Raw genomic sequence first — 23598 nt, forward strand, 5'->3', positions numbered from 1 at the left:
TATGATGGGAGGGTGTTCCATGGGGCAGGTGCCACCACCGAGAAGGCCCTCTGCCTGGTTCCCTGTAACTTGGCTTCTCGCAGTGAGGGAACTGCCAGAAGGCCCTCGGAGCTGGACCTTAGTGTCCAGGCTGAACGATGGGGGTGGAGATGCTCCTCCAGGTATGCTGGGCTGGGGCCATTAAGGGCTTTCAAGGTCATCACCAACACTTTAAATTGAGCTCAGAAATGTACTGGGAGCCAATGTAGATCTTTCAGGACCGGTGTTATGTGGTCTTGGTGGCCACTCCCAGTCACCAGTCTAGCTGCCACAATTCTGGGTTAGTTGTAGTTTCCAGGTCACCTTCAAAGGTAGCCCCATGTAGAGTGCATTGCAGTAGTCCAAGCGGGAGATAACCAGGGCATGTACCACTCAAGCCAAATATTTAAACAGACGGATAGGATGGCAGCATCCTAAGAACATAGGAAGGCACCAAATACCAAATTCACATACGTTTTAACAGATGTCGCTCCATCATTCTGGTTGTCTCATTCTGAATTTCTTCTACTTCTAAAAAGAAATCTCATGCTAGGCATGTTCTGATCTCCCACTCTGGTCCTGGGTCTCCATCCTGGCACCAGAATTTTTATTTCAAGTGTTGCGTCCCGCCTGCAGCGTTTAGGCAGCTCTGTGATTTTTTATTTATTTTTTAAAAGTCAGTATAGACTCTTTGACACACCCACACCGAGATCTTTGTTGTTTGCCAGTGTTTTCCCCCATCTGCAGACCGTAACATTTCGCCATATGGGTCTTGTGAGGATGGTGTGGTCATCGGCTGTCTGCAGCGAGCGCTGAGGGCGGAAAAATTCCAAGTTACATCATCTGCAGGGCTGTTTTCTGCCCCAAAAGAGGGAAAGTGCAAGCATGATGATGAGGTGGCAGAAAGACTAGCGGGAGGGGTGTAGGAAACGAGAACACCCCAGCCAGTAGTTTGGGAAAGACGGCAACTGCAAAGGCATGTTTCCTTGCATTGCGGCTGCAACGGCGAAAGGCTCATCAGCCTGGGAGGGAACCACCAGCTGGCGGGGAAAAGATGATGTCGAAATATTTTTGGGCACTGAAATCACGTCTGGGACTTATGGCAGGCCGTTGTCATTGGGATGAAGAAGACAAAACGATGCTGTTCTGGGACAACTTTCAGGCACCACAGAAGGATGCGCAAGTCATTTATCGCTTATCCTAACAATGAATTCATTCTCCCGGCGCTGGATTCCTTATGAGGGAAGGGCGAATGTGTCGAATTTGGTTTTCCAGAAGGAGATCTACAACGACGCGTTCAGAGCAAGGCCCTGCTTAGCCTTGCTGATAAAAGAAGAAGAAACCCAAAAGACTTGCACAACAAAATATTATTTAAGGAGTTGAGCGAGCCTTGCTTATGAGCTAATTATTTAGCTTGGCTATGTGACAGGTCCAGTGATAACTGCCTGCGAGGGCGAGGAATTTGCTAAGCACCAAAAGTCGAGAGAGCCATTGTGTCATGGCATCAAGGAGCGGCAAGGGCCTGTTTGATTTGTGAGTGTGCCCTTCTTTCCTTCTCCCGTGTGTGAATTATCCTACCCAAATAACTTGAGTACACATTTCTACTTAGCAAGGAACAATCCTGAAAACAACACTGGCCTTCCACAACAGGAATATCCAATGTAAGGTAAAGGTAAAGGGACCCCTGACCATTAGATCCAGTCGCGGACGACTCTGGGGTTGCGGCGCTCATCTCGCTTTATTGGCCGAGGGAGCCGGCGTACAGCTTCCGGGTCATGTGGCCAGCATGACTAAGCCGCTTCTGGTGAACCAGAGCAGCGCACATAAACGCCGTTTACCTTCCCGCCGGAGCAGTACCTATTTATCTACTTGCACTTTGACGTGCTTTCGAACTGCTAGGTTGGCAGGAGCTAGGACCGAACAACGGGAGCTCACCCCGTCGCGGGGATTCAAACCACCGACCTTCTGACCGGCAAGTCCTAGGCTTTGTGGTTTAACCCACAGCGCCATCCAATGTGGTGCCTTCCAAATAATTATGAACTACAACTCCCACCATCCCATGCCGGTGGGGGCTGATGGGAGTTGTAGTCCACAACATTCTGGATGTTACCACATTGGCGACCCCTGTCTGTGCAGCACTGGAATTTTTAAAGACGTTAAGACACTGTCTTCTACTAACTCAGGCCATCATACTCAGTAGTATTGATGTTCACTGGTAGCAGCTTTCCAGAAAGTTGCAGAAAGGAATCTCTCCCACAGTCCTAGCTGTACTGGCCAGGAATGGAACCTGGGAACTTTTGCATGTAAAGCATGTGGTACAGGATTTAGCTAAGGGCTTCTGCTCAATGAGAATTTTTTTTTTTGGGGGGGGCTGACAAATTCTGCCATGGAGAAATCAGAAGAAAATGTGCAGATTTAATGTATCTCCATATGTTTGCTTTGCTTAAAGTAAAGGTAAAGGGACCCCTGACCATTAGGTCCAGTCATGACCGACTCTGGGGTTGCGGCGCTCATCTCGCTTTATTGGCTGAGGGAGCTGGGGTACAGCTTCCGGGTCATGTGGCCAGCAGGACTAAGCCGCTTCTGACGAACCAGAGCAGTACACAGAAACGCTGTTTACCTTCCCACCAGAGCGGTACCTATTTATTTATCTACTTGCACTGGCATGCTTTCAAACTGCTAGGTTGGCAGGAGCTGGGACAGAGCAAGGGGAGCTCACAAATACTTACATATAAGCTCACAACGGGAGCTTATATGTAAGTAAAAAGGTAAAGGGACCCCTGACCATTAGGTCCAGTCGTGACCAACTCTGGGGTTGCGGCGCTCATCTCGCTTTATTGGCCAAGGGAGCCAGCGTACAGCTTCTGGGTCACGTGGCCAGCATGACTAAGCCGCTTCTGGCGAACCAGAGCAGCGCACGGAAACGCCGTTTACCTTCCCGCTGGAGCGGTACCTATTTATCTACTTGCTTTCGAACTGCTAGGTTGGCAGGAGCAGGGACCGAGCAACGGGAGCTCACCCTGTCGTGGGGATTCAAACTGCCGACCTTCTGATCAGCAAGTCCTGGGCTCTGTGGTTTAACCCACAGCGCCACCTTCAAAAATCCAGGGATTATTTGGGTGAATAGAATAGAATAGAACAGAGTAAAGTTGGAAGGGACCCAAGGGTCATCTAGCCCAACCCCTGCAATTCAGGAATTGAACCCTGCTCCAGAGCCATGAGGTCTAGAAACTAAAAAAAATAAATAAACCTACAAGTTTCAGGATAGTGACTTTCACAACCAGAAAGGAGTTTCAGCGCCAGAAGTTTAAGCAAATGCACAGTAAGTCCAGATATGTACTGAACGCAGCACAAAAACCCCAGGCACCAGAGATTCATGATACACCGCCGTGAAACCTTAGAGCGCAGGATAGCCTCCCGGGGCGGGAGAGTTTTAGCACTTCAACCTCTTGGAATTAGGCGAGCGTATAACATCACTATGAACAAATCTCGTCTGGCAGAGACATACAGCTCAGATGACCTAATATTAACTCTCTCTCTCAGGCCTCTCCTCCCAGAGAAGGCCCAGAGCACTTTGCAAAGCGAATGTGGAGGATCTGGACATGAGGACGTCCGAAAACATTCTGCCAAAAACATCTACGTGAGGGCAGGACTGCACAGTATCCCCCCCCCCCAAAAAAAAACGCATTTCCAAAACATTCATCCGCCAGTTAACGCAAATGCAGGAGGGGAGATTTACAAGGGAGGATCAAGTTTTCCTGGTTTTTGCCAATTCTGTTTGCAAATGCCCTTCCCTAACTGACTGCCACCCTCTGCTTCTTCCATTTTCAGAGCTTGGCTGGAAGAGGGAAAAATAGTGGGTGGGGAAAAGATTAGGCATGAATTGTCCCCTATGGAATTTGTTTCCGACATCCCAACTTTCCGACATAGAGCTCAGGACAGCAATTGTGGTGTGGTTTGCCAGCACACAGTCACACAGAGCACAGAACCTAAGGATGTTAAGAAGAGTCTGCCCTGCTGGATCACGCCAATAGACCTTCCAGACCATCCTCCTCCTCCTCCTATTTTATTTATACCCTGCCCTCCCCAGCCAAGACTGGGCTCAGAGCGGCTAACACCAGGTATAAAAACAATTGATTGAAATACAACTTAAAAACAAGATTAAAACACAACATTAAAATGCAGACTCATTTCAGTAGAAACTCAAATCAAAAACTTTTTGGGGGATGAAAACATCAAGTCTTCACCAAGGCCAACTATCCAGACTGATCCGACGTGGGCCAGAAAAAAAGCCAGGGAAGTCCCCAAATGGGAGTTCCATCACAGAAGGAAAAAGGAAAGAGGGGGAGGGGACCAATGTGATTGCAAGCCAAAGGCCAGGCGGAACAACTCTGTCTTACAGGCCCTGCGGAAAGAAATCAGATCCTGCAGGGCCCTGGTCTCATGAGACAGAGCGTTCCACCAGGCTGGAGCCAATGTTGAAAAGGCCCTGGCTCTGGTTGAGGCTAATCTGACTTCCTTAGGGCCCGGGACCTCTCGGGTGTTACTATTTATGGACCTTAAGGTCCTCCATGGGGCATACCGGGAGAGGTGGTCCCATAGATATGAGGGTCCTAGGCCGTGAAGGGCTTTAAAGGTCAAAACCAGCATCTTAAATCTGACCCTGTATTCCATCAGGAGCCAGTGCAGCTGGAAAAGCACTGGGTGAATATGCTCCCATGGCAGGGACCCTGTGAGGAGCCTCGCTGCAGCATTCTGCACCAGCTGGAGTTTGTGGGACAGCTTCAAGGGCAGCCCCGCGTAGAGCAAATTACAGTAGTCAAGCCTGGAGGTGACCGTCGCATGGATCACTGTGGCCAGGTCTGGGCGGGAAAGGTAAGGGACCAACTGCCAATCGGATGCCCCCACGCTGGACCTCGGTGAAATAGACCCTTTCCCCGCTCACTCTCTTCCAGGAAATGAGATCCCGGGAAATGACTCAAACAAGGAGATGAAACCACATGTTACAGTGAAGAAAGAGGGGAAGTGGTGTTCACACATGACAAGTGATGTACACATGTACAAAGAGTCTGCAAAGATGCTTGTGTGAATCACTGTACGGGTAGTGAATTCGAAAAATCAACACAAAAACCGACGGAATGAATGTACCGTATTTTTCGCTCTATAAGACGCACCAGACCACAAGACGCACCTAGTTTTTGGAGGAGGAAAACAAGAAAAAAAATATTCTGAATCTCAGAAGCCAGAACAACAAGAGGGATAGTTGCGCAGTGAAAGCAGCAATCCCTCTTGCTGTTCTGGCTTCTGGGATAGCTGCGCAGCCTGCATTCGCTCCATAAGACGCACACACATTTCCCCTTACTTTTTAGGAGGGAAAAAGTGAGTCTTATAGAGCAAAAAATATGGTATATTACAGATCAGATGTGCAGCTGGCCACATGTTCAATGTGTGGGACATTATTGCAGTCAAACCAACAATTCATGCTTTCCCAGATAGGTATATGAAGGGGCCGAGGGTCATAGAGCTTTCCTGTAAAGTTTGCTAGAGAGAACTCTTGTGAGGTCACTTCCTTTGTCTGCCATGGCAGGAAACTGTGACACGACATACCTGCTTCTTGTATTGGAAACTCTCTTTCCGCATCATCCCTCCAAGCTGACCACACGCGTGTGTCTGAGCTCTGCAGCTCAGACACCATTTGGAATTTAGGATTTTGTACTGTTGTAACTTAGATAGTAGTTATAAACCAGGGGTCAGCAACCTTTGTCAGCCGTGGGCCGGTCCACCGTTCCTCAGACCATGTGGTGGGCTGGACTATATATATATATATATATATATATATTTTGGGGGGGGGGGAATGAACAAATTCCGATGCCCGCCAAATAACCCAGAGATGTATTTTAAATAAAAGGACACATTTTACTCATGTAAAAACACCAGGCAGGCCCCACAAATAACCCAGAGATGCATTTTAAATAAAAAGAAACATTCTACTCATGTAAAAACACTCTGATTCCTGGACTGTCCGCAAGCTGGATTGAGAAGGCGATTGGGCCGGATCCAGCTCCTGGGTCTTAAGTTGCCTACCCCTGTTATAACCTGCCTTCCTTTTGCTACTGTAACTGTTGCTTCAAGACATAGATTTTGTAAGTAAATACTACTTTTACTTCTTCACAAAACACTACAGTAGTACCTCGGGTTACATACGCTTCAGGTTACAGACTCCGCTAACCCAGAAATAGTACCTCGGGTTAGGAACTTTGCTTCAGGATGAGAACAGAAATCGTGCTCCAGTGGTGCGGCAGCAGCGGGAGGCCCCATTAGCTAAAGTGGTGCTTCAGGTTAAGAACAGTTTCAGGTTAAGAACGGACCTCTGGAACGAATTAAGTACTTAACCCGAGGCACCACTGTGTGTGTGCATATGTGCACATGTTATTTTTAAGTGGGGGGGGAGGGATGCCTTAAAGGGGTTAACACTAGGGAAAGTCCGGTGTGCCTTTCAAGCACCCTGGATTATTATTTCTAGAAGGTTAAATCAACCTTGTCTTAACTTCTGCGTTTAAGCTGCAAAAGATGGTACTCGCTCATGTGAGCAAGGAAGGACAATAACAATATATTCTCTCCTAGTGCCTAAATCCATTCCTACAGAATGTACCCATGTATGATCATATGCAATATTCTAGAAACAGTCACAAAACCCAAACTATTGATGGAAAGTTATTGCCCTATTTGGACCCTGAAGCACCTGTCCGTAACCTAAGCCTGATGCTTAGGCTTGACCTGACCTGACCGAGACCTTTCGCACCACAATTCTTGATGTTTCCTTCTCCTGGGTTTTGATCCACCCCTTTGCCTCTGCTCTGCACGTTTGTCTCGCCTAGCCAGCCCTCCAAATTATCCCAACAGCACACTGCCCCCCCCCTGCTGGTACTTGTGGAAATAAAAAGTTTACGTCCTGACATTTAAAGATGCTGCCAGCATATTAATAGCCTGCTGGGTTGAAAATAACACTGGCTTAGCCTGCAAATACCTTGAGACCCACAAGTCATAAACACCATTGCTTTTTATAGTAGAATTAAATATTTGGCCTTGGGGGTTATTAAACAGGGATGGGCACGTATCCTGCTATACAGTGGACAGCTCTGTATGTGAAGGGCTGGGTGATCTTACTTCCTTCCAAATTTGCTTCTATATATATGTTATCACATATATCACATGATACTATCATATACTGCACATATATAAGTGTGATATATATGTTATCACAGTGAAATCCTGGGCATATCTTTGGTTTGTCCTCCTTTGGGTGGAACGCGGGTGGCGCTGTGGTCTAAACCACTGAGACTCTTGGGCTTGCTGATCGGAAGGTCGGCGGTTCGAATTCCCGCGACGGGGTGAGCTCCCGTTGCTCTGTCCCAGCTCCTGCCAACCTAGCAGTTCAAAAGCACATCAGTGCAAGTAGATAAATAGGTACCGCTGTGGTGGGAAGGTAAACGGCATTTCCGTGTGCTCTGGCACTCGTCATGGTCCTCCGTGTGCCAGTAGCGGTTCAGTCCTGCTGGCCACATGACCCAGAAAACTGTCTGTGGACAAACGCCGGCTCCCTCGGCCTGAAAGCGAGATGAGTGCCACAACCCCATAGTTGCCTTTAACTGGACTTAACCGTCCAGGGGTCCTTTATTTTTTTTTACCCTCTTTTGGGGTGACGCATCGCACAATGACGTCCAACTCCCCCCCCCAGCCCTGACCTCACTATCACTTTGCCCCTCCCACTGTGGGTCACTGCTACAGCTCTGCCCCACCAGGTGAGGTACTAAAAGGTAGGGCAAAATTTACACCCTCTCCAACCCTGAAGCCCCCTAATCTCACCAGGGAGTGCTCACAATCACTAAATCAAAATATGAAGTTTTAACGCTAGCTGACCAACTAATACTCCCTCCACACCACTTGTGATTCCTTTAAAATCTCAAGTATGCCCCTTTACTCGCTCAATCCTATTCCTCCCCCCCCCATACATGCTTCAGGGACTTAATGTACACCAGCTTTAAGGACTTACTACTTACATATAAGCTCCCGTTGTGAGCTTATATGTAAGTTGTTGTGAGCTCCCGTTGCTCAGTCCCAGCTCCTGCCAACCTAGCAGTTTGAAAGCATGTCAAAGTTCAAGTAGATAAATAGGTACCGCTCCAGCGGGAAGGTAAACGGCGTTTCCGTGCACTGCTCTGGTTTGCCAGAAGCGGCTTAGTCATGCTAGCCACATGACCCGGAAGTTGTACGCCGGCTCCCTTGGCCAATAAAGCGAGATGAGCGCCACAACCCCAGAGTCGTCCGCAACTGGACCTAACGGTCAGAGGTCCCTTTACCTTTATTTACATATAAGGCCCTTGGCAACTCTGGAGTAGGTTTCCTACCCTCCTTTCCCTTACTGCCATGTGGCAACCTGGAGGTGGGCTTTCTCAGTGGTGGCCCCAGCAGCAAGGAATGCTCTCCCTGCTGAAATACGAAAGACCCCCATCAGTATTGGCATTCTGCCAGCTCTTGAAGACACACCTGTTTAAGACAAACATTGGTTTGCTCTCCCCGACCTAGACCTCCTGTTTTACTTGGCTTTTTGAAATCGTGGTGCAGTTTTAATGGCCCTTTTAGCGTGTGCACATTTGAACTGTGGGTTTTTATTCCAATGGTGCTTTTCCACTGTGCCTTTTAATTATGTTGCTGTTGTTGTTTTACAATTGGCTTTATACTTGCAAGCCGCTTAGAAGCCACGTCGGCGACTAAGCGACCTGTGAATTAATTTACCGCTGCTGTTATTATTGATTACAATTAACAACGTCAGCAAGATGAAAATCCCTGCCGTCCTGTCATGATCTCATCCTGTTGGGAGCACAATAGCGGAGATCATCAGCGTGTGACTCTGTTATGGGCATGGATGACAGCAGACTCCAATTGCCTGGAGGACCTAGTCAGTTAGGAACTAGCTGTCAGCAAGGAAGATGGCTAAGATTTGACAGCTGGAGGAGTTCGAAGGAAAAGTGGTTCTCAATGAGTATTTCCCCCCTGTGTAGGCCTGGCTTAAGGAAGACCAACTTTTCTGCTTATTTCTCCTCATACAGTGGTACCTCGGGTTAAGTACTTAATTCGTTCCAGAGGTCCGTTCTTAACCTGAAACTGTTCTTAACCTGAAGCACCACTTTAGCTAACGGGACCTCCTGCTGCCGCCGCGCCGCCAGAGCACGATTTCTGTTCTCATCCTGAAGCAAAGTTCTTAACCTGAAGCACTATTCCTGGGTTAGCGGAGTCTGTAACCTGAAGCGTATGTAACCCGAGGTACCACTGTATTTTATGGTATTTTTGTTCCGTTTACCTCTGCAATGCAATACAAACTTCTTTCCTTTCCAGACTCCCATCTGCTTTATTCCAGTCACTGTGCTAACAACTGCATCTATCTGGAGTGTGTTCACAATGAAGAACGGAGGGGTGAAATTTCTCCTGGACTAAACTGCAGGTAGGTTATTGTCATCCAGCAAGAAAACATCTCCCTAATGGACACGCATACCTGCGACGCCTGCCTCGTACGAACCAGCTCCTCCTTTTGAGAGCCTGTTCCGAATTGGCAGAAAGCAGATAGATGGGTAGCTTTTTATCTTCAGGAAGAAAGAGCTAGGAAATGAATCAAACATCATCCATTTGACACAAGGCCTCACCTCCTTCTCTCCCATTAAGCGAGGAAGACAATTAGTGATCAAGCCCACTAGCCAAGAGACTGAGTTCAGGGGTTCAGGGTGGCCAAAGACTCACATAGGGGTGCTGAACCCCAGACTGTGTTTTGCTAGATTTCATTGGTAATTCCACTTTCTTTTCAGTATTTACTATTTAAGTGTCAAACCTAACAAGGAAGGGGAAAAAACAGGTTCGTTTTTTAAAATAAAGGACAGAAAACACACATGCAATGACAACACACAAGACAGGCTGTCAACTCACAATGAGAATGCAATAGCTATCATGTGGGTGGTGCTGTGGTCTAAACCACTGCGCCTCTTGGGCTTGCCGATCAGAAGGTCGGTGGTTCGAATCCCTGTGACGGGGTGAGCTCCCATTGCTCTGTCCCAGCTCCTGCCAACCTAGCAATTCGAAAGCACACCAGTGCAAGTAGATAAATAGGTACCACTGTGGCGGGAAGGTAAACGGCGTTTCTGTGCACTCATGGAGTCCCGTTGTGCCAGAAGCGGTTTAGTCATGCTAGCCACATGACCTGGAAATCTGTCTGTGGACAAACGCCAGCTCCCTCGGCCTGAAAGCAAGATGAGCGCCGCAACCCCATAGTCGCCTTTGACTGGACTTAACTGTCCAGGGGTCCTTTACCTTTACTTAGCTATCAGTATTTTAGAAATCAATTAAACAACATATGAGTAAAAATAAAAACAATAGCCATCAGTACTTCCATCTAAAATTACAGACAACTCCCCATGCACATTCAAGGCATGCGCGACCACACACTTGCGCATCGCTGCGAACCCGCAAACGGCACAAAAGGGGCAAAAATTGCACAAAAACAGTATTTAGCAATCCCAGAAGCCTTTGCACCAGCCTTTGTTTTTTTTTTGCAATTAGATTTTTATTCAGTTTTTCTTTTACTTATATTGGTTACAACATACTTACATATTTACACTTTTGAAGCCTCCACCAGCACCTCCCACAATCATCCATTGTTCTTATTTCCTCGCATTTTCCTATATAATATTGCTAGCTTACTATTAGTTTACACCTCTCTAATTCTGTCTTGCAATATTCCTTATAGTATTACAAAGTCTCTTTAAAGCCCACTAGCGTTGTTTGTTGGTCACATATAGTTTCCAGATATACCGCGAACTTCCCCCAGTCCTCAGTGAATTTTTGATCTTTTTGATATCTTATTCTTCCAGTTAATTTGTCTAATTCGGCGTAATCTATAAGTTTCATCCTCCAGTCGCTCAGAGTCGGCATTTCCTCCTGTCTCCACCTCTGGGCCATCAGTATTCTTGCCGCTGTCACAGCATACTGGAACAGTTTATAGTCCCGTCTTTTTATCTCTCTTCCTGTTATACCTAATAGGAAGGACTCTGGCTTCTTAACAAACGAGTATTTAAACATCTTTTTCAATTCACAATAAATCAATTCCCAGAAACCCCTCACCTTCCTACAATCCCACCACATGTGGAAGAGAGATCCCTCTTTTTCTTTGCATTTCCAGCACTTGTTACATGTCTTATACATTTTTGACAGTTTTACCGGTGTGATATACCACCTGTACACCATCTTCATTATATTTTCCTTCAGTGCTGTACATGCAGTGAATTTCATATTTTCGTTCCATACCTTTTCCCAATCCTCTAATTGTATGCTGTGACCAAAATCTCTGGCCCACTTAATCATAACCGACTTGATTTCCTCGTCCTTTGTTTGCCATTCCAAAAGTATTTTGTACATTTTCGAAATTATCTTAACATCATTATCAATTATATCTGATTGAAATTTAGACGCTTTTTCTATATATCCCCTTTCTTTGAGATCTTTGTTAAACATTGCATTTGCCTGGAAATAGTGTAGCCAATCATAGACCTGATCCTTCACTTGTTCATATGGCTTAAATTTCCATTTCTCCCCCACTTTCACTACCAATTCGCCATAAGTTATCCAATTTGGTCTCATATTCGTTTTTTTTACCGACATTACCTCTAGTGGTGACAACCAATGCGGGGTTTTAAATTCCAGAATATTTTTGTACCTGTCCCAAACCTCTATTATAGAGCCCCTGATGACATGATTAGTGAAACTTTTGTGGATTTTCTTCTTCTCCCGCCACAAATAGGCGTGCCATCCCGATCTATTATCATGGCCCTCTAGATCTAACAATTTATTATTATTTAGTTTTATCCACTCCTTTAGCCAGCATAGACAGGACGCCTCGTAATAGAGTTTTAGGTCTGGCAGAGCAAAACCGCCTCTTTCCTTAGCGTCTGTCAGCAGCTTAAATTGTATCCTTGGCTTCTTGCCCTGCCAGATATATCTCGAGAGCGTTCTTTGCCACTCTTTGAATATACTTGTTCCCCTGATTATAGGGATCATCTGAAACAAAAATATCATCTTTGGGAGCACACACATTTTAATCGCTGATATTCTGCCCCAAAAGGACAGTTTCATTCTACCCCAGGCTTCCAAATCTTTCTTTATTCCGTTCCACACCGGAGTATAATTATTCTGATATAAATCAATATTCTTGGGGGTCAACCATATTCCCAAATACTTTACTTTTTTGGCCACATCAATTCCTGATTCTCGTTGCAGTTCATCCACTAGAGTCTGATCTATATTTTTAACCATTATTTTTGTTTTTTTCTTATTTAGCGTAAATCCAGCCACTTTGCCAAACTGTTCTATTTCCTTCAATACCTCATTTAAGCTGTTTTTTGGTTCTTCAATCGTTATTACTATGTCATCAGCAAAGGCTTTGATCTTGTATTCATTTTTGCCGATTGTAACCCCCTTTATTTTATCGTTGTTCCTTATTGAACCCAGAAGGACTTCCAGGACTATTATAAATAGTAACGGCGAAAGAGGACACCCCTGTCTAGTACCTTTCGATATCTTGAACTCTTCTGTATATATATTATTCACAATCAATTTAGCTCTCTGTTCCGAATAAATTGCCCTTATTCCGTTGTAAAATTCATTCCCCACTTCCATCATTTCTAAATTTTTTAACATAAATTCCCACGATACATTATCGAAAGCCTTCTCTGCGTCCACAAACATTAATAAGGCTTGCTTCTCATTCCTTACAGACAGATATTCCAAAATATTTATTATGTTCCTAACATTGTCTCTCATCTGCCTGCCCGGAAGGAAGCCTGCCTGATCTATATGTATTATTTCTTGCACCAGCCTTTGAGTCCAGAGAAGAGTTGGAGTCTTAGAGAGGTGGTTTGTGGGAGCAATTGTGGTGGAGTTGGGTAGATTTTTGGTTTTTTAAAGGGTTTCCAGAGGTTTAAACGGTGTTTGCAGGTATATATGTAAAAATATTGTACAAAATGCATTAAACCACACGACTCAACATACGCTGAGGCTGCGTTCTGTGGGTAATGCATAAAGCCAAAATTCTGTCTAGTCAAAACACATTGACTTTGATGGTGGGTGGGATTGCCAAAGTCTCTCCCCCCCCCCGGATGCCCTGCCCCCTTTCCATCCCCTTTTTATTTTTTTTGGGGTGCCCAAAGCATAAAGCTGAATGTGCAGAAGTTAAATGTGCGTATGTCGCAAGATACATGGGAAAACTGCATGCAAAAATTTGTACAGGGGAAGAAATGCTCACTCAGATGATGATGGATTATTTTATGAGGACTTTTTAAAAAATGCACAGACGGAGGTGGAAAAATGGCAAACTGAAATTAGGCTGGAAAAACAAAAAAACTGAGAGAAACCGCAATGGTCAGATCCATCCATCCCTACTCCTACACAGGCAGGGCCTGCAATGGAAAAAAGAAATCTATACTTCTAATTCTGGAACTACCAAGGACTAAGGAAAGAAATGAGAGTTGTTGGGGGGGGGGTACCAAATCTTAAGCGATCTTGAGCCTGTCCTTTGAGGGGACTTTCTGCACAAACTGGAGAGGGTCCAAGGCATTTGCACCCACGACATTCCCTGAGAGTTTTTAAAAAAGGCCTAGGGAACTTTTCTAGGAACGTGGAATGGCATCCCAGGCCAAAACAAACACAGAGGAGGTGGATGATGACCTTCCCATCGGAATTTATTTTTAAATAGATGTGTGTACACATAAAGGGGAAAACCAAAATGAGTCCTTAAAAAATTAATAATAATAACAACAATAATAATACTGGGTTTCTGGGTACTGGAGGGCAAATCTTTTAATTAAAATTGTCTCAGAAGGTTGAAAACTTTTATCTTCTGTCCCAAGCACCCTACAAGAGGTGACCTTTGTGTCCAAATAATTACGGGAAGGCGTCTAAAATTACGAGCTTTCTCTCTGCATGGTGAAAAGGATTCTCTCTCCTCCCCCCCCCACAAAAAGTGCTCCTTATCCCCACCGTGCAACGGTAGTCGTTGCCACGACAACGGCAAAATCACTCGCCGGCCCGACAACGAATGGAGCAGCTTCGCGGAAACACTTAATATTCGCTTTTTTAAAATCTCGCAAATTCCCAGGGAGGCAGCGCTGTCCGTCTTACCGCTAAGGTAACCTTGGGCGATCGTGCCGGTGAAATATTCATAGGAAGGGAAGACATGTTTGCCGGCCTCATCATCTCCCTTTCACCGCTCAGGAATTGGCAGAGATAAAATTAGAGCTCCTAGGTTTAGGTGTGGAAGGAGGGGAAGCAATGACCCCCTAATGGAGCAAGACATCCAACCAGTTGCAGAAATGGTAAAAAAGGGGGGGGTTTAGGGCTCATCCAAGGGGACATGGGTGGTGCTGTGGGTTAAACCACAGAGCCTAGGGCTTGCCGATCAGAAGGTTGGGGGTTCGAATCCCCACGACAGGGTGAGCTCCCGTTGCTCGGTCCCAGCTCCTGCCAACCTAGCAGTCCGAAAGCACGCCAAAGTGCAAGTAGATAAATAGGTATCGCTCCGGCGGGAAGGTAAACGGTGTTTCCGTGCGCTGCTCTGGTTCGCCAGAAGTGGCTTAGTCATGCTGGCTACATGACCTGGAAGCTGTACGCTGGCTCCCTTGGCCAATAAAGCAAGATGAGTGCCACAACCCCAGAGTCGGCCACGACTGGACCTAACGGTCAGGGGTCCCTTCACTCATCCAACACTTCTGCCGCCCCCCCAAACCCACCGTTTACTGCTGAATCGGAGCAAATGACGATTGGGTTTTCTTCGAGTGGCACTGGGAAACCCAGCCAGATGGGTGGGGTATAAATAATAATAATAATACCGTGGTACCTCGGGTTAAGTACTTGATTCGTTCCGGAGGTCTGTTCTTAACCTGAAACTGTTCTTAACCAGAAGCACCACTTTAGCTAATGGGGCCTCCCGCTGCTGCCGCACCACTGGAGCACGATTTCTATTCTCATCCTGAAGCAAAGTTCTTAACCCGAGAGTCTGTAACCTGAAGCCACTGTACCACTGTAATAATAATAATAATAACAATAAATAATTTAAAATAAGAATAAATAAAGAATAATCATCCCTACACTCTGCCCAGGCTTGTGCCCTGGAGAGGTCACTTCAGTGCTGTCAACGCAGCCGTTTGACTTCACCCTCGGAGGCGAACTCCATCATCTTTCGAGACAGACGGATGCCAACAACGTGACCAGAAACGGAAACCAAAGAGGATTGTGGTTGGTCCAGCCTTGACATGCAGTTCTCAAAAAACTGGTCCTTCAGCTGGGACTTAAACATGGGGGTAAAGCCCTGGCACGTTTGCCTCCTTAAATTCATGGTGGGTTGTCATCTTGGTCTCATGGTGGAGAGGGAGAACGGAAGTTGCTCACCACCCTCCTGTGCCCTGAATCCAGCAGATAACACCCCCCCAAAAAAAAAATGGGGGGAGAAGGTGGGGAGGGAACTGGTGAAGAAAACATGTAGGCCCACAAATCGCTTTAACTCAGGCCAAAGAATCGGCCCAGCTACCTCTCAATGATTTCAGTCTGGTCAAGATTTTTTCCTACTATTTTTGATCCCTTTGGACTTCAGATGCTGAATGCGCTGTTATGGTTGACAGCGCTTCATCCTGGCACGACAACTGACAGGGTGACTGTCCTGTAATATATGGGTAAATAAGGCAGCGGAGGGAGATAGGAAGGTTGTTAAACTGGAAAGCGTTTTTTTGAAGACACAAGGACCGACCTGTGCAAATCTTATTGTAACTCCAAGTTCTTTTCATGCGAAACCCACAGAACGCCATGTGCTCGTTCCACTCAGCCGCTCCACACAAAGCGCTGTGGGGCAGAATCTATCCAAAAATAAGCACACTTAAGGTGTATTATTTTTAGTGTGGCAGCTCCTATCCTACTCTTTGGAACTCACCGCCCATTGACATTAAGCAGGTGCCGTCACTGTGTTCTTTTAGTGCCTATAGGCAAACCTATCCAGACATTTAAAGTTGATGCTTATTTCAATCCGTAATTTGAGTGTTTATAATGTATACTTTTAACTGTTTGGCTTTTTAAAAACAAACCTTGATTTTTATTGAAAACCTTAATGTGTATTTTGTATTTGTATTTTTTACTTAGACGTGCAGAGGACTGAATCAGAGACCTTCCGCATGCGAGGCTACCGCTGAGCTATAGAGTGGAATAAATTTAATGATTATTTAGTTAAATTTGTTAAGTTAAATTAATTGAAAATAGTTTGCAGATACTTAATTGGCTTAGGATTTTATTTATGTTAAGTGATGAATTAATATGTTTAATTCCATAAGGTGAAGATTTAAGGATGTTAATGTTGAAGTTAAATTTCGTAAGAATTGGGATTTGGAAAACCGTTAAAAGGACATGCAATGAAATTCAACCAAGGGGAAGCGAGGAAGTCAATTAACAAAGTTAATAAGTGGAATTTTCAATAAGGCTATGATTTATGTTTGTTTGTCTTGTGTGTGTTTTTTTGTTTATAATATTGTGAAAACCTATAATAAAAAATTGGGGGGGGGGAATTATAGTCCTCCCCGATGTTTGAACGCCGAACAAGAGAGCTAAACCTGCCTGCCCCCTTTCTATGCTAAGTGTCTCCCTGCAAGGTCAGCTGGCAAAACCTTGGATCTCAGCCACCTCGCAGCTCAGTTTTCGCAAATTTGTCTTAATTAAAGTGCAAAGAGGAGAGGTTGTGTAAACAGCTTTGCTTTGAAATCAAAGCTCAGGTCAAATGTTTGAGAGCCTGTAAAGCAGACTTATTAAGCAACCCGTTTTCCAATATGCCAGAGGACTATCCCTGGTGTTTCTACCTGTGGAGCTACAAATATAAAGAACGGCAGCAAGATGACTCTGACTTGCCTTGCATGGTCCTACTGGGAACCAGAGGCTTTTAAAGCTCTGTGAAAAACACAAAAACTACTGGTCTGGATTGATGTGATGATACATTTTTGTTTAGTGCAGAACTGGGTAACCTTCCAGATGTGGTTGGATTCCAACATCTGGAGGACCACAGGTCTTTGCTGCGATGTTTCGTACAAAACCCGTGAGGTTCTGTGTCTCCTTCTCCCTCTCTGTCAAGACCACATCAAGGTGACAGGACTCTTTCAGTTCCGCTTTCACTTCGCTGCGGTTTAATGTTACACCTCAACCTTAAACTGTGACTGACCACTGTTTACTGTAACAACCCAACTTTGCAAAACCACAGTTTGACGCTGGCTTACTTCCATGAACCGCAGTTAAGACGAACAACTGCTTGTCTGGGTTCAGATATAACGCTAAGCTGTGGTTAAGGGGGGAAACGGGAACGCTTCCAATCTCTTCCTCATAGCTTCACCCGAGGAGGAGGAGGAGAAGGAGAGGAGACTATGATTTAGCATCGTGCAATCGTGACGTGGGTGGCGCTGTGGGTTAAACCACAGAGCCTAGGACTTGCCGATCAGAAGTATGGTGGTTTGAATCCCCGTGACAGGGTGAGCTCCCGTTGCTCAGTCCCTTCTCCCACCAACCTAGCAGTTCGAAAGCACCTCAAAGTGCAAGTAGATAAATAGGTACCGCTCCAGCAGGAAGGTAAATGGCGTTTCCGTGCACTGCTCTGGTTCGCCAGAAGCGGCTTCGTCATGCTGGCCACATGACCCGGAAGCTGTACGCCGGCTCCCTCGGCCAATAAAGCGAGATGAGCGCCGCAACCCCAGAGTCGGTCACGACTGGACCTAATGGTCAGGGGTCCCTTTACCTTTACCTAATGCTAAATCCTAGTTTAGCGCTATGACCAAACACAGTCACAGAACTCCAATTTATCTCGCCTCTCACATCTTTTGACAGGTATCTACCCCCATTCAATAAATGGAGACTTGGAAACAAAGCAGAAGGAAAAGCCTGCTTATTTCTGGATCGATCCATCTCATACTATTGCAGCAAAGGGAGGCTGCGTGGGGACTGCCTTCGAGCGCAGACCCCAGGCAACTGGCTGTCAAACCAGACTCTTTTCCACAGAAACCATCTAACACTTGCACAGAATAACCGGTTTATATTTAGGCAAAGCTTTTCCTCCTTCTTCAGGGCTTGCAGGAAATCTTTTCTTAGACACTTAAACAAACACACAAATACCATCCAGGACTATTTCCCTGGATTCTTCCTTGTTACGTTTTCTCCTTTCCACTCCCAAATTTCATCTCTTTGTCCCTCTCTTTAAGGATGATGCCCCACAACTGGAGAGCGTTGGGAAGTCTAGCAAGAGGCGGGTGGATGAAGGAAGAGTCCTTCTTACCACAAATCTTGCAGAGAACATCTTTTCTACGCACATTCCATCTCTCGTCCCCAGCTACTGCCTTTCCAGGGAGTATTGTTGATGAACTGCACCAGGTGACTCATTTTCAGTTATGAATTAAGCAATGCCTTGCTCATTGCCACTCACACCAAGCCAGAAGCAGATGGCTCTTTGAACCTTTCAACTCACCAGGTGTTTTAAAAAAGGGAAAAAAAAGAGGAAATGAGGTTGCTTCCAGATGACCTGTTTGTTGAGTATTCATCCTGATTTGTTTGCACCAAGTCTGCAGTAGGGATGGCCACCTGTCTAGGATTATTTAGTTGAGATTCTCACATTGCAGGGAGTTGATCTAGATCAGGCTTCCTCAACCTCGGCCCTCCAGATGTTTTGAGACTACAATTCCCATCATCCCTGACCACTGGTCCTGCTAGCTAGGGATGATGGGAGTTGTAGACCAAAAACATCTGGAGGGCCGAAGTTGAGGAAGCCTGACCTAGGTGAGCAGTGGGGATCTTTCCAACTCTACAATTCTGTGATTCTACGACGGGTGGATCTCTGTATATTCCTCTCCATTTCTGATTTTTCTAGTCTTAAATTGCACCCCCAACACACATTCCCACATCGAATTGTGATAAAATTCCTCAGCATCCGAGTGCAAATTTCTCCGAATTCGCACATTCTTACATGCACATCTGCCAAACACACCCATTTTTTGCAAAACGATTCCCCCAGATGCAATGCAGTTTTTTATATGCTGTTTTCACTTAAATATGCATTTTTGTACAAATTACTTGGCTGGAGAACAGCACGGCCCAGAGAAGTGCGACATTTAAAGGTTGGGGTTGTGTTTTCAGACCCATAAAGTGCAAATTTTGTAGCTTCACCCCTACAATCGAATTTCTCCCCCTTCTCCAGTTTGCAGGGAGGTCGGATGACAGGATCAAAGGGATTGTAGGTGGAGGAAAGGCTGTAGGCCAGTGGGTAGAGGATCTGCTTTGCATGAACAAGGTCTCAGGTTCTAATCCCGCCATTTCTAGGTAGGACTGAGAGAGGAACCCTGGAAATGCTGGTGGACAATACTGCAATACATGGGACCAATGACCTGACTCCGTAAAACACCACTTTCCACACCCTTAAATCCCTGGAAGAGAGGAGGGGATACTTTAGAGAGCAGCAGCGACAGAAGCGGTTCATGGTTAATTTCTATTTGGCAATGGAACACTGTACAGTGGTGCCTCGCAAGACGAAATTAATCCGTTCCGCGAGTCTCTTCGTCTAGCGGTTTTATTGTCTTGCGAAGCAACCCTATTAGCGGCTTAGCGCTATTAGCGGTTTAGCGGCTATTAAAGGCTTAGCGGCTAAAAGGCTATTAGCGGCTTAGCAGCTTAGAAAAAGGGGGGGAGCGGAAAAAAATGGCAAGACTCGCAAGACGTTTTCGTCTTGCGAAGCAAGCCCATAGGGAAATCCGTCTTGCGGAGCAGCTCAAAAACGGAAAACGCTTTCGTCTAGCGGGTTTTCCGTCTTGCGAGGCATTCGTCTTGCGGGGCACCACTGTACTAAATTACTCTTTGTGGCCATCGACAATCTCTCCGAAAATTTTTACACATCATTTGGGAAGACAGGCGAATTAATACCAGTGTACTGGAAGAAGCAAAGATCACCAGTGTCGAAGCAATGATTCTTCAACATCAACTTCGTTGGACCGGCCATGTTGTGCGGATGCCTGATTATCATTTTCCAAAGCAACTACTCTATTCTGAACTTAAAAATGGGAAACGTAATGCTGGTGGTCAACAAAAGAGGTTCAAAGACTGTCTCAAGGCAAATCTTTTAAAAAATGTAGTATGAACACCAACAATTGGGAAACACTCGCCTGCGAGCGCTCCAGTTGGAGAAGAGCCTTTACCAAAGATGTTATGGGCTTTGATGATGCTCTAACGCAGGATGCAAGGGAGAAACGCGCTAAGAGGAAGGCACACTTGGCAAACCCTCACCGTGATCAACTCCTGCCCGGAAACCTGTGTCCCCACTATGGAAGGATGTGTGGATTCAGAATTGGCCTCCACAGCCACTTATGGACTCATTGTTAAAACCGTGTTTATGGAAGACAACCTTACTCGGCTACGAGGGATTGCCAAAGAAGAAGAGTTAGTAAACCCTTATAAACTACTATGGTTGTTTCAGGTTCCACTTGAGGGTGTTCTGCAAGCGGTTATGGTTTCGTTTTTAACAAGCGGAATACAGAAAATCAAAACGAATACTAATGGACATCAAACTGATGGCTTGGGAGCTTTCTATGTGCCACTTTAACTATAAGGATTAAGACGTCAGCAAGCACACAGATTTCCCTACATTGCGGTTGAGTGGGGTGGCAATCTTGATTCTTGCCCCCATGACCCAGTCTGTTCAGTTCCCTGAAAAAGTGGGGGACCCCCATCAGCTGACGCCTGCAATGTGTGAGGGACGAAACCCCTTTTATCGGCTCCCTCTTTCCCCACAAGGTTGTGGAAAACACAAGGCAGCAGCTATAAAGGCAAACATCCTGGCAGGAAGAGGAAATGTTTCCTATAGAAAGGGAATTTTATGTTTCCTGGCTGAGGGAACTTGCATCGAGCAGGAGAGGGCGGGAAGGCGATTATATACATCCTCTGCCTATATTGCGAATGGGGTTGTCCCATTTTGCTGAGGGAGATTTGGCGGTCAGCCTTGAACCAAGATGAGTCTGTGTTGTGCGCAGCACCAAATCAATAAATCACAAAATGAGACCAAGGAAAATAGGCTTTCTGGTGAAGGGTTGGGTGAATTTGCCCATTTCGGCTTCCTTGTCTTCCAGCTCATCACATTTTTTCACGTGCTCAATAAATGAAGAAAAATCCTCATGAAAACCCACCAGCGTTTTAGTGCTGATTTCCTAACAAGCAAGCAATTTCTCCCACAAAAATGCGTATTTTCACATACAGTGGTACCTCGGGTTACAGATGCTTCAGGTTACGTGATTTCTGGTTGCGAACTCGGAAGTACTGGAAGGGGTTACTTCAGGGTTTCGGCACTCGCGCATGCGCACTAAGTCACACTTTGCGCATGCGCAGAAGTGCTGAATTGCGACGTGCGCATGTGTAGACGCGGTGCTGCGGGTGGCGAATGTGCCTCCTGCACGGATCACGTTCGCAACCCGAGGTTCCACTGTATATGGCTATGCTGGCAATGCCTGATGGGAGTTGTAGTCCAAAATCTCTGGAAGGCTAGTGCAAAGCTGATTTATAGTCTGGCCCCAGGAATTGTATTATCAACCGTCAGAACTCTGAGTTTTGAAACTGCTGGTACTTTGGCTGTCGTTTTGAATTTATTATTTGGATTTACCCCCCCTCCCATTTGTACTCTGTGTTCTCTGTGGCAATTTTCTGAGATGCATAACGAATTGCGTGATTCCCAAAGTCATCATGCGTGACAACTTTTTTGAAACAACAACAACAACAACAGACCATTTAAGGACATAAACCCACTTTCACTTACCCATTTAAAAACTGTTCACTGTGCACAGGGCACTAGGCAAGCGGTTAAGTGAGAAACGGACACCATCTGAGTATATTCTACCAATGTTTTCACTGCTTCTTCCCCCTGCAGACGCTATAATGGATTTCCCATTTGCAATTATTACTGATGTTCTACACTGAAGTTGTAATGGCATGGGGGTGAGGGGTGCTTTCAGCCATCATAATAACCTTCTCCCCAAATCTGTCTGTTTGTCTATCTATCCATCCTCTTTATAGTAAACTGTAAAACAGACATTTCCTCTGCAAAGCACGGACAGGCCACCTCCCAAAACCAATTAGCTAACTGGCTGCAATCATTCCCCAAGGAAACAGAGGCTCACGAATGAACTCTGTCCACAGAAAGGACCTGTTCTTCGTGGCTCGTACCCTCTCTCCCCCCTCCCCACCCCGAATTCATAATTTAACTTGGATAACCACTCTAATAAATGAAACCACACACACGCCGTTTTTCTTTGCCAGTGATTAAGGGGGGGGGGGGAATGACATGGAAATGAAAAGTGGTTGGGAGCAAGTGGGGACACAGCAACCTGGGGGGGGGGGAGGGGGACAACTTTCCGAACTGCAGCCATTGTCGGGGGGGTGGTGGTGTTTCATTTGCATACAATTCAGAATGCAAAGTTGATCTTTGCTCTTGTGCAATGAACCCATTGCCCCCTCCCCTGCAAATCAGACTTGTGTGTAATAAAGGAGAGGGGGAAAGGCCAACATTCGTTCTGGAGGTCCGTTCTTAACCTGAAACTGTTCTTAACCTGAGGTACCACTTTAGCTAATGGGGCCTCCCGCTGCTGCCACGCCACCGGAGCATGATTTGTGTTCTCATCCTGAAGCAAAGTTCTTAACCTGAGGTACTATTTCTGGGTTAGCGGAGTCTGTAACCTGAAGTGTCTGTAACCTGTAACCCAAGGTACCCCTGTATTATTATTATTATTAACAACAACAACAACAACAACAACAGGGCTGAAGGCAGCCCTGTTTAGGTAAGCTTTTAATGTTTGATGCAATACTGTATTTTAATATTTTGTTGGAAGCTGCCCAGAGTGGCTGGGGTATAAATTATTATTATTATTATTATTATTATTATTATTATTATTATTATGCACTGGGTTAACATTTGCATGGTGTAACAATGTTGTTCTAGCTTCCCTGCAAGCAAATCAAGCACGTGCTCAACAGATAGTCAATGACTTTGACTCATTGTTGTTGTGTTTTTGATATCTAATTCAGATCCGGATGAATGCCCAAGAAACAGCTCATCAGGGAGCGACCTGGGATAACAGGCTCAAAGCGATAAAGGGGGAAACAAGAAATGCACTCTGGGGAGCACAGTTTGGAGCAAAGTGTTCAAAGCTTTTGGAGAGCGCTTGGACCCTCTTGCACAAATGATCGACGGGCACATAGAATCGTAGAGTAGGAAGGGACCTCCGAGGGTCATCCAGCCCAACCCCCTGAAAATGCAGCAATCTCAACATGCAGTCCCCCCCCCAATCTAATTTGAAACCACACAGGACGCCGCTTGGCTTTGCAAATGCGATAACGGTTTTATTGCTAGGAGGAACATCTATGAAGCCACATCTATGAAGTCTGAGGTCCAGAGCCTTCCCAGTTGGCTCTGTGCATTTTGGGTTTTTCTTTTAA

At 45.8% G+C, this 23598-nt stretch overlaps 1 protein-coding gene and 1 long non-coding RNA gene across 2 annotated transcripts in view; one reads left to right on the plus strand and one right to left on the minus strand.

The window, feature by feature from the left end:
• Positions 1-23598, minus strand: part of GAB2 (GRB2 associated binding protein 2) — a 147320-nt gene that overhangs the window by 90599 nt on the left and 33123 nt on the right. The window lies entirely within an intron of this gene.
• Positions 5901-16302, plus strand: LOC309530664. The gene is made up of 3 exons (XR_014218825.1): positions 5901-6161; positions 9415-9520; positions 16246-16302. It is a non-coding gene; the product is annotated as an uncharacterized lncRNA (long non-coding RNA).

Source organism: Podarcis vaucheri (assembly GCF_965113315.1).
Source record: "Podarcis vaucheri genome assembly, chromosome: 4".
Taxonomy (NCBI): domain Eukaryota; kingdom Metazoa; phylum Chordata; class Lepidosauria; order Squamata; family Lacertidae; genus Podarcis; species Podarcis vaucheri.